Source organism: Sapajus apella, unplaced genomic scaffold (assembly GCF_009761245.1).
Source record: "Sapajus apella isolate SASKATOON/1434 unplaced genomic scaffold, GSC_monkey_1.0 scaffold102, whole genome shotgun sequence".
NCBI lineage: Eukaryota > Metazoa > Chordata > Mammalia > Primates > Cebidae > Sapajus > Sapajus apella.
This window is the reverse complement of record NW_022437042.1, coordinates 4,143,039-4,151,677: the sequence shown is the minus strand read 5'-3', so window position 1 is coordinate 4,151,677 and position 8,639 is coordinate 4,143,039. Positions and strand designations below refer to the sequence as shown.

The window sequence follows — 8,639 nt, the reverse complement described above, 5'->3', positions numbered from 1 at the left end:
CCGTCAAAAAAAAAAAAAAAAAAAAAAAAGAAATGGGGCTTCATCATGTTGGCCAGGCTGGTCTTAAACTCCTGACCTCAGGTGATTCACCTGCCTCAGCCTCCCAAAGTGCTGAGGTTACATGTGTGAGCCACCACACCCGGCCCATAAATTTTAATTCTATAAAAATTATACATATGCTATCTAAGTTATGATAGATTTTACAAGCGTGGGAATTGACATATAACCATATCCACATAGATATTTTAATCTACTTCCATACACTCTGACAATCACAGAAACTAAATCTGAATGATGACAAATGCTATATTAGGTCATTAGTATTAATGAGCTATTCAGATCAGTACATGTGCATAAGTACCTTTCATTCATAACCCAGCTATACAGGTACATAAGCAGGGCACTTTTCACTGCAATGCATTTCTGGACTTTGTGTTTTAAGCGGTATTATCATAAAGTGGATTCTGTTTTTCCAAGGCTGTAATTGAGGGTGTGCTCCTGACAAAGAACTCATCTTCAAATAAATCATTGCTACAACTAACCATATATCATTAAAAAAGAAATGCTTCAAAATAAACCTCTTCAAAAATTAAAACAATACCTCATTTATTCATGTAATAGTTATAAATGACCTTTATGTTTTAGACATTCATGTTATCTGTCCTGTAACTTGTATGTAAATGTTTTGTGAAATTTATCTTACAAGGGTCCTTGATGTACATGTAGCACAGAGCACAGAAAACCAAGTCTATCATACATTTTACTAAAATAAGTAATGTAGCTGTAATAAGCATTAAATATTTAACAATTGTGTTTGCCTTCTTAGAATTCTGAAAGGATTTTACAGGGTCATCTTGACACAAGGCTCTGAAATACTGCCCAAGGAAGTTTGCAATATGGCCTCCTGCTCTTTTTTATAAATTTCCTTGAGCACCAAGCATGGCACCCAAACCCTTCAGATTGTCTAGCAAAGAAAGGTTTCTTTAGGAGCTAGGCCAAAGCTTTGAACACTGGAGGAGATGCTTTCACTGCAAGAAAGAATTGGGCCACTGCCAGACCCCTGCTGGGCCTCATATCTCAGAATCTTCAGCCTGTGAAGTCTTCCAGTAGGTTCACATTTCCCACAAACCGCCTCTCAGCCTTATACCTTAGAGGCAGTGGCAACCTGACTTTATATGCCCAACTAGGGCAAGACACATCTGAAAACCTCACGACTGCCCCTACCAGCAATCACTCCGCAAAGCACAGGTGAGAAAATGTACCGGTCATGCCACTGCCTGGATCCTTCCACACGTAGCAATATAAGGTACACCAATAAAAGAGCAACTTCTGCCTCCAGGTCCAAATACAGCTTAATTTGGAGAGACCTGAGAGCCCCCTGTCTATCAGAAAATGGCAGGACTAACCATCTAACCAAATTTGTGATGAGCCAAACCCACCATACCTCATTCACATCCCTCTTTTCCTCTGTCATCATTCAACATGTAAGCATCCAGTTTGACATATCTACTTTGTGACCTTGAGCAAATCACTTGAGCTCTGTGCCTGTCTTCTCATCTGTAAAATTAAGGCCTATTCTTCATGAGGTTTTATGAGGGTTAAATGAGGTGATCTATGCAAAGCACTGTTAGATTATTGTTATTATTAAGTTATGTTTCATTATTATTGTTGTTCTTGTCTTCTAACTGCATTCCCATATTGCTTTGTGCTTCTTCTCCCTGATCCTGACCTCCCACTTCTACCTTCACTCCTTACATGCTTCAGCTGTGCCTCCTGGAACACTATTCCATGATTAACAAACTCTTCTGCAATCCACAAACTCATCCCTGAATATCCATGTTCCTAGGTTTCCCATAAGGATAGAGCTTCCCTTACAGCCTTTTCCAGTGAAAGTGATTTATACCAACACACTGCATGTACTGCATAGGGAGAAGGTAAGGTGGGAATCTTCTTCCAGCCACACTGCAACTTTCAAACCATTCCTCCTCCACCCTCAGGCAAAACCCCCTGATCCTTCTTCCTCTGAGTTTCATGATATTTGGTTACACCTTGACTCCACCTCTTTGCTGTCCTGTGCTCATTCATCGAAGATGCTGGCATCTGGTTCACAGCCTTTCCTCTCACCCCTACCCCCAGGGTGTTAAGCACTGCAAGAGAAAGTCACATAGATGAACAGATTTGTACCACTCTGAATTCGTGGTCACCAACATCAAGTGGACCTCCAATACTGGGGATTCTGTCATGTTTTCAACTCACTCGCTCATTTTCCCAAATGGTTCTTCTCAATCTTCTTCATTTTCCTCAAAACTCCCAACTCCTCAGCTGCCCCTAAGAACTCACCTCCTAAAGATAAGATAGAAGTCCCCAGATGGGAAACCAACTTCCTACTACCAAACTGGAAACATATTCACAGCCATCCTTTTCTACAGTTAAAATGGAAGGTATCCCTCTTCCAATCTAGAAGTAATTCCTCCATGTGCATTGTAGATCCCATTCACGTACAGGTCTCCTCACTAGCCATACTCAACCTACTATTACCTCTTTTCCATTTTCAACCTCTCACTCTCTACTGGCCCCTTTTTCTTGGCTTTTTCAAAGGAAGTACGTGAATATTCCAAATCATGTAATATTCAAACAACACAGAAGCATAATGACAATCAATGACAATCATAATAGCTAACATTTATTGAGGACTTACCATATACCAACACGTGCATTCAGGTATTAACATATTTAATTCTCAGAATTACTTATTAAAGTAGATAGTATTTTCTTTCTTTTTTTTTTAATTAAGAAACTGAAGAAAGGCCGGGCACAGTGGCTCATGCCTGTAATCCCAGCACTTTGGGAGGCCAAGGTGGGTGGATCACCTGAGATCAGGAGTCCAACACCAGCCTGGCCATCATGGTGAAACCCCATCTTAAAAAAAAAAAAAAAAAGAAAGAAACTGAAGAAAAAGAAGTAAGTTGCCCAAGAATACCCAGATATGAAATACCAGAATCTGGATTTGAACTCAAGTAGTCACAACACTGTGCTCTCTAAATGACAACACTTAGGGTGCCCCTGCTTTGTCCTGCCCTGTCCTGCCCCACTCCATCTCATTCTCCCTCCCCTCCTTAACTCTTCCCTTCCTTCCCCATAGGTAATGACTGGCAATAAATTTGTGTGTATATTTGTGTGTATATACTTCCAGAAATTTCTGGCGCATTTATATACACAGTACATACATGCTTTTTATCTCTACCCATTCAGAGAAACTTCTCTAGTGACAAACTATAGAAGTGATCCCTGAAAGTACAGTCTTACATTACATACATGCTTTTAAATTGATACATAATAATTGTATATATTTATAGGGTATATGTGCTGTTTCATTGCATGCATAGTATGTATATTGATGAAGTCAGGGTATTTAGAGTATACATCACCTCAAGTCTTCATCATTTTGTTTGTTTGTTTGTTTGTTTGTTTGAGACAGAGTCTCGCTCTGTCTCCCAGGATGGAGTGCAGTGGTGTGATCTAAGCTCACTGCAATCTCCACCTCCTGGGTTGCAGCAATTCTCCTGCCTCAGCCTCCCGAGTAGCTGGGACTACAGGCACGTGCAACCATGCCTGGCTAATTTTTTGTATTTTTAGTAGAGATGAGGTTTCACCATGTTGGACAGGCTGGTCTCGAACTCCTGACCTCGTGATCCACCTGCCTCGACCTCCCAAAGTGCTGAGATTACAGGCATTAGCTATCATGCCCAGATGAGTCTTTATCATTTCTGTGTGTTGGGAACATTTAAAGTCCTCTCTTCTTGCTATTTTGAAAGGTACAATGCATTGTTGCAAACTATACTCACCCTACTCTGCTATCAAACATTATAACTTATTTCTTCTATGTAATTGTATGATCGTACCCATTAACCAATCTTCCTTCATCAACCCCTCCCATCCACATATACTTCTCACCCCCTCTGGTTTCTATCAGTCTACTTTCTACCTTCATGAGTTCCCACATGTGAGTAAGAACATCTTTTTGTCCTTGGCTTATTTCACTTAAAATAATGACCATCCATGTTGCTGCAAATGACAGGATTTCATTTTTATGGCTGAATAGTATTCCATTGTATATACATGCCACATTTTCTTTATATCATTTGCCATTAATGAACACCTCGGTTGATTCTGTATCCTGGCTATTATGAATACTGCTACAATAAACATTGGGGTCCAAGTAACTTTTTGTTATACTGATTTCTTTAATTTTGGATAGTCGTGAGATTGTTTGATCATATGGTGGTTCTATGTTTAGTTTTTTGAGAAATCTCCACAGTGTGTTCCATAGTGCCTGTACTAATTAACACTCCCACCAACAGTGCATATGAATTTTCTTTACTCCACATCCTTACCAGCATCCGTTTGTCTTTTTAATAACAGCCATCCTAACTGGGGTCAGATGAGATCTAATTGTGGTTTTGATTTGCATTTCCCTGATGATTACTGATGTAGAGCATTTTTTATATACCTTTTGGTCATTTGTATGTCTTCTTTGGAAAAATGTCTATTCATGCCTTTTGACCACTTTTTAATATAATTACTTTGTTGTTGTTTTTACTATGGTGTTGAGTTCCTTACATATTTTGGATATTAACCCCTTATCAGATATACAGTTTGCAAATGTTTTTCCCATTCCATAGGTTGCCTTTTTATTTTGTGTTTCCTTTGCTGTGCAAAAGCTTTTTAGTTTAATTAAGTCATATTTGTCTTTTGCTTTGTTTTGTTTTTGTTGCCTGTACTTTTGAGGTCTTACCCACAAAATATTTGTCTAGATAAGTGTCCAGAAGTGTTTCCCCTGTGTTCCTCTAGTAGTTTTATAGTTTCAGATCTTATATTTCAGTCTTTAATCTATCTTAAATTGATTTTTGTATATAGTGAGAGATATGGGTTGGGTTTCATTCTTCTGAATATAATATCCAACTTTTGCAGGACCATTTATTTTAGCGTGTATGTGTGTGTGTGTGTGTGTGTGTGTGTGTGTGTGTTTCCCAATATATCCATATAATAACACCAGCACCATTTATTGAAGACAGTGTCTTTTCTCCAATGTATGTTCTTGGTGCCTTTGTCTATAATCAGTTGGCTGTAAATACATGGATTTATTTCTGGATTATCTATCCTGTTCAATTGGTCTATGTGTCTGTTTTTATAACAATACCATGGTGTTTTGGTTACTATAGCCTTGTAATATAATTTGAAGTCGCATATTATGATGCCTCCAGCTATGTTCAGAAAGCTACTCCCTCTGAGACTCCTTCACTGATTCCTTCTTCTTTCCCAGAATGCTATCCTTGGCATTCTCTTCTCTGTCCACACTCCCTCTCTTGATAATCTCATCTTGTCTCCTGGCTTTAAACACCATTTATATCTCCACCCTAGACTTCTCCCTTAAACTCTAGACTTGTATATCCAAGTACATTTGACTTATCTGCTTGAATATCTAAAAGACATATCACATGTCTAAAACGACCACCTGTTTCCTAAAAACTACTGAAAAAAAAATAAAAAATAAATAAAACAGTACTCCTAGTCTCTCCCCAGTCTGCCTCCCCACATACATCCCAAAACTGATATTACTCACAGCCTTCAGTTGATGACAATCCCATCATTTCATGTGCTTAGATCCAAACTCTTGGGTATTTCTTCAACTCCTCTCTTTCTCTCACACTCTATCTTTGCATAATCAAAAAATTCTATTTACTCTTCAAAATATATCAATAATTCACCCACTTCTCCCAGCTTTCACAGCTACCATCCTGGTTCAAGTCATTATTATCTGTTGCCTGGATTATTTCAATAGCCTCCTAACTGGTGTTATACCTTTGTCCCCTACCACAGTCTACTTTCAACATGAGTCAGATTTTCCTATTAACAATGAAAGTTAAACATTTCCAGTCCCAGCCCCGGACCCTACAGCCACTGAGATGTTGATGCCTAAGAAGAACTGGATTGCCGTTTTTGAACTCCTCCTTTTTAAGGAGGGAGTCATAGTGGCCATCAAGGATGTCCACATGCCTAAGCACCCGCAGCTGGCAGACAAGAATGTGCCTAACCTTCATATCATGAAGGCCATGCAGCCTCTCAAGTCCCGAGGCTACGTGAAGGAACAGTTTGCCTGGAGACATTTCTACCGGTACCTTACCAATGAGAGATACTGGATACCCTCATTGGTAAGGTACCGGTAGAAATGTCTCCAGGCAAACTGTTCCTTCACGTAGCCTCGGGACTTGAGAGGCTACATGGCCTTCATCTGCCCCCAGAGATTGTGCCTGCCACCCTACGCCACAGCTGTCCAGAGACTGGCAGGCCTTGATCTAAAGGTCTGGAGGGTGAATGATCTGCAAGACTCGCAGGAGCGGAAGCTGACAGAGCTACCTATAGATGGAGTGCTGTGCTCCCTGGAGCTGACAAGAAAGTGGAGGCTGGGGCTGGGTCAGCAACCTCAGTAAAATTGGAGAGGATTATTTTGCATTAAATAAACTTACAGTCAAAAAGACTTGGAAAAAAAAACAAAAAAAGAAAGTTAAAGTATCTTTTCTGCTCAAACCTCTCCAATTGTTTCCCATCTCATTTAGAGGAAAACCAATGTCTGTACAATTGCTTACAAGGTCTTTAATTGTCTGGATTTCTGTTACCTATTTAGCATCATTTCCTACTACTCTCCCCTACTTTCTTTGACTCTTCTCTAGTCACACAGTCACACTAACCTCCTTGCTTCCTTGCTATTCTTCTTCTTCTTTTTTTTTTTTTTTTTTGAGACAGAGTTTTGCTTTTGTTGCCCAGGCTGGAGTGCAATGGTGTGATCTCAGCTCACCACAACCTCCACCTCCCAGGTTCAAGTGATTCTCCTGCCTCAGCCTCCCAAGTAACTGGGATTATAGGCATACACCACCACCCCTGGCTAATTTTGTATTTTTTATAGAGATGAGGTTTTTCCATGTCGGTCAGGCTGGTCTCGAACCCTGACCTCAGATGATCTGCCTGCCACAGCCTCCCAAACTGCTGGGATTACAGATGTGAGCCACTGTACCCAGCCCCCTCCTTGCTATTTTTCAAGCACACTATGCATGTTCATACTTTAGGGTCTTTGCACTGGCTGTTCCTTCTATCTGAAAGGTTCTACTCCAGATCTCCAATGAATATACACCTCCCTTCCTTCAAGTCTTTGCTCAAATGTCACCTTCTCCATAAGGCATTGCCCTAGTCACTCCACTAATAAATAATGTCATTTGCCCTCCCATCCCTTTTGCTCAGGGATGTAATTTTTCCCTAGCATGCGTTACCTCCTAACATATTATAAAATGTATTACATTATTATTTATTGTGTCTCTTCTTAACCATGTAAGCTCAATGAAGGCAAACATTTGCCTGTTTCTGTTCACTGTTGTATCCAAGATCCTGGAACATGGTACACATTCAATAAATATTTGTTGAGTGAATAAATGGAACACCACATTAACTACCATTAAAGTTTCCTATTTCCCATTATAGCAACAATCCTGGAAATAGTTTTCTATATTCACAATCAAGGTTAATGTCATCAGCAATAGGTCATGTACCTTTGATATAATGTGATAATGGCACTTTACCTTCCTGATTTTCCTTCCAGAAATCCATAACCCCTGTCTAACTATGAAACAAGCATCAGACAAACCCAAATGCTACAAAATACCCTCAAAAGACTTTTTAAAATTGTCTAAGTCATCAAAAACAAGGAATGTTTGAGAAATTTTCACAGCCAAGAGGACCTAAGGAGACATAGTAACTAAATATGATATGGTATCCTGGATGAGATTCTGGAACAGAAAAAAGAACATTAGGTTAAAAAAAAAAAAAAAAACCTAAAAAAATCTGAATAAAACATTGACTTTAGTTAATAATAATCAATATTGGTTCATTAGTTGAGGCACATGGCCTTTCCACTTTCTCTTTCTGTGTAGCCTAATTCCTCTCTTCTTAAATCTGGGTTGATCTTAGGGACTTGCTTAACCAAAAGAATGCAGCAGAAATTTGGCATTTACAAGGGTAAATCCTAAGAGGCCTCGTAGCTTCCACCTGGGCTTATTGGGATACTCCCTCTTGGACCTTTGAGGCACCATGTAACAAGTCTGTCTACGCTGAGTCTGTCATTCTGTGAGGAGACTCTAGCTAGCCACAAGAAGGGATGTCTAGAGAGAGAGATGACCAACCTGCCTCCAACTGGTCTAGTCCTTCTTCCTCCTTTCCCCAGTAAATGGCACCATCATCCATCCATTTGCACAAGCCAGAAGCTAGGAAGTCATCCTTGTTATGTCCTGTCCCTCATTTTCCCGGCTAAATGTCTCTTAAGAGCTTGCTTGGGCCAGGTGAAGTGGCTCATGCCTGTAATCCCAGCACTTTGGGAGGCTGAGGCGGGTGGATCACGAGGTCAAGAGATCAAGACCATCCTGGTCAACATGGTGAAACCCCGTCTCTACTAAAAATACAAAAAATTAGCTGGGCATGGTGGCGTGTGCCTGTAATCCCAGCTACTCAGGAGGCTGAGGCAGGAGAATTGCCTGAACCCAGGACACGGAGGTTGCGGTGAGCCGAGATCGTGCCATTGCACTCCAGCCTGG

At 40.2% G+C, this 8,639-nt stretch overlaps 1 long non-coding RNA gene and 1 pseudogene across 1 annotated transcript in view; one reads left to right on the top strand and one right to left on the bottom strand.

Moving 5' to 3' along the window:
- Positions 1–6,391, top strand: part of LOC116536635 — an 8,385-nt gene extending 1,994 nt beyond the window's left edge. The window contains exons 2-3 of the long non-coding RNA XR_004262730.1: positions 1,244–1,248; positions 6,192–6,391. This is a non-coding gene — a long non-coding RNA (uncharacterized LOC116536635). The remainder of the gene's footprint in view (positions 1–1,243; positions 1,249–6,191) is intronic.
- On the bottom strand, positions 3,204–3,304 carry LOC116536662 (annotated as a pseudogene).
- Positions 6,392–8,639: the final 2,248 nt, after the last annotated feature.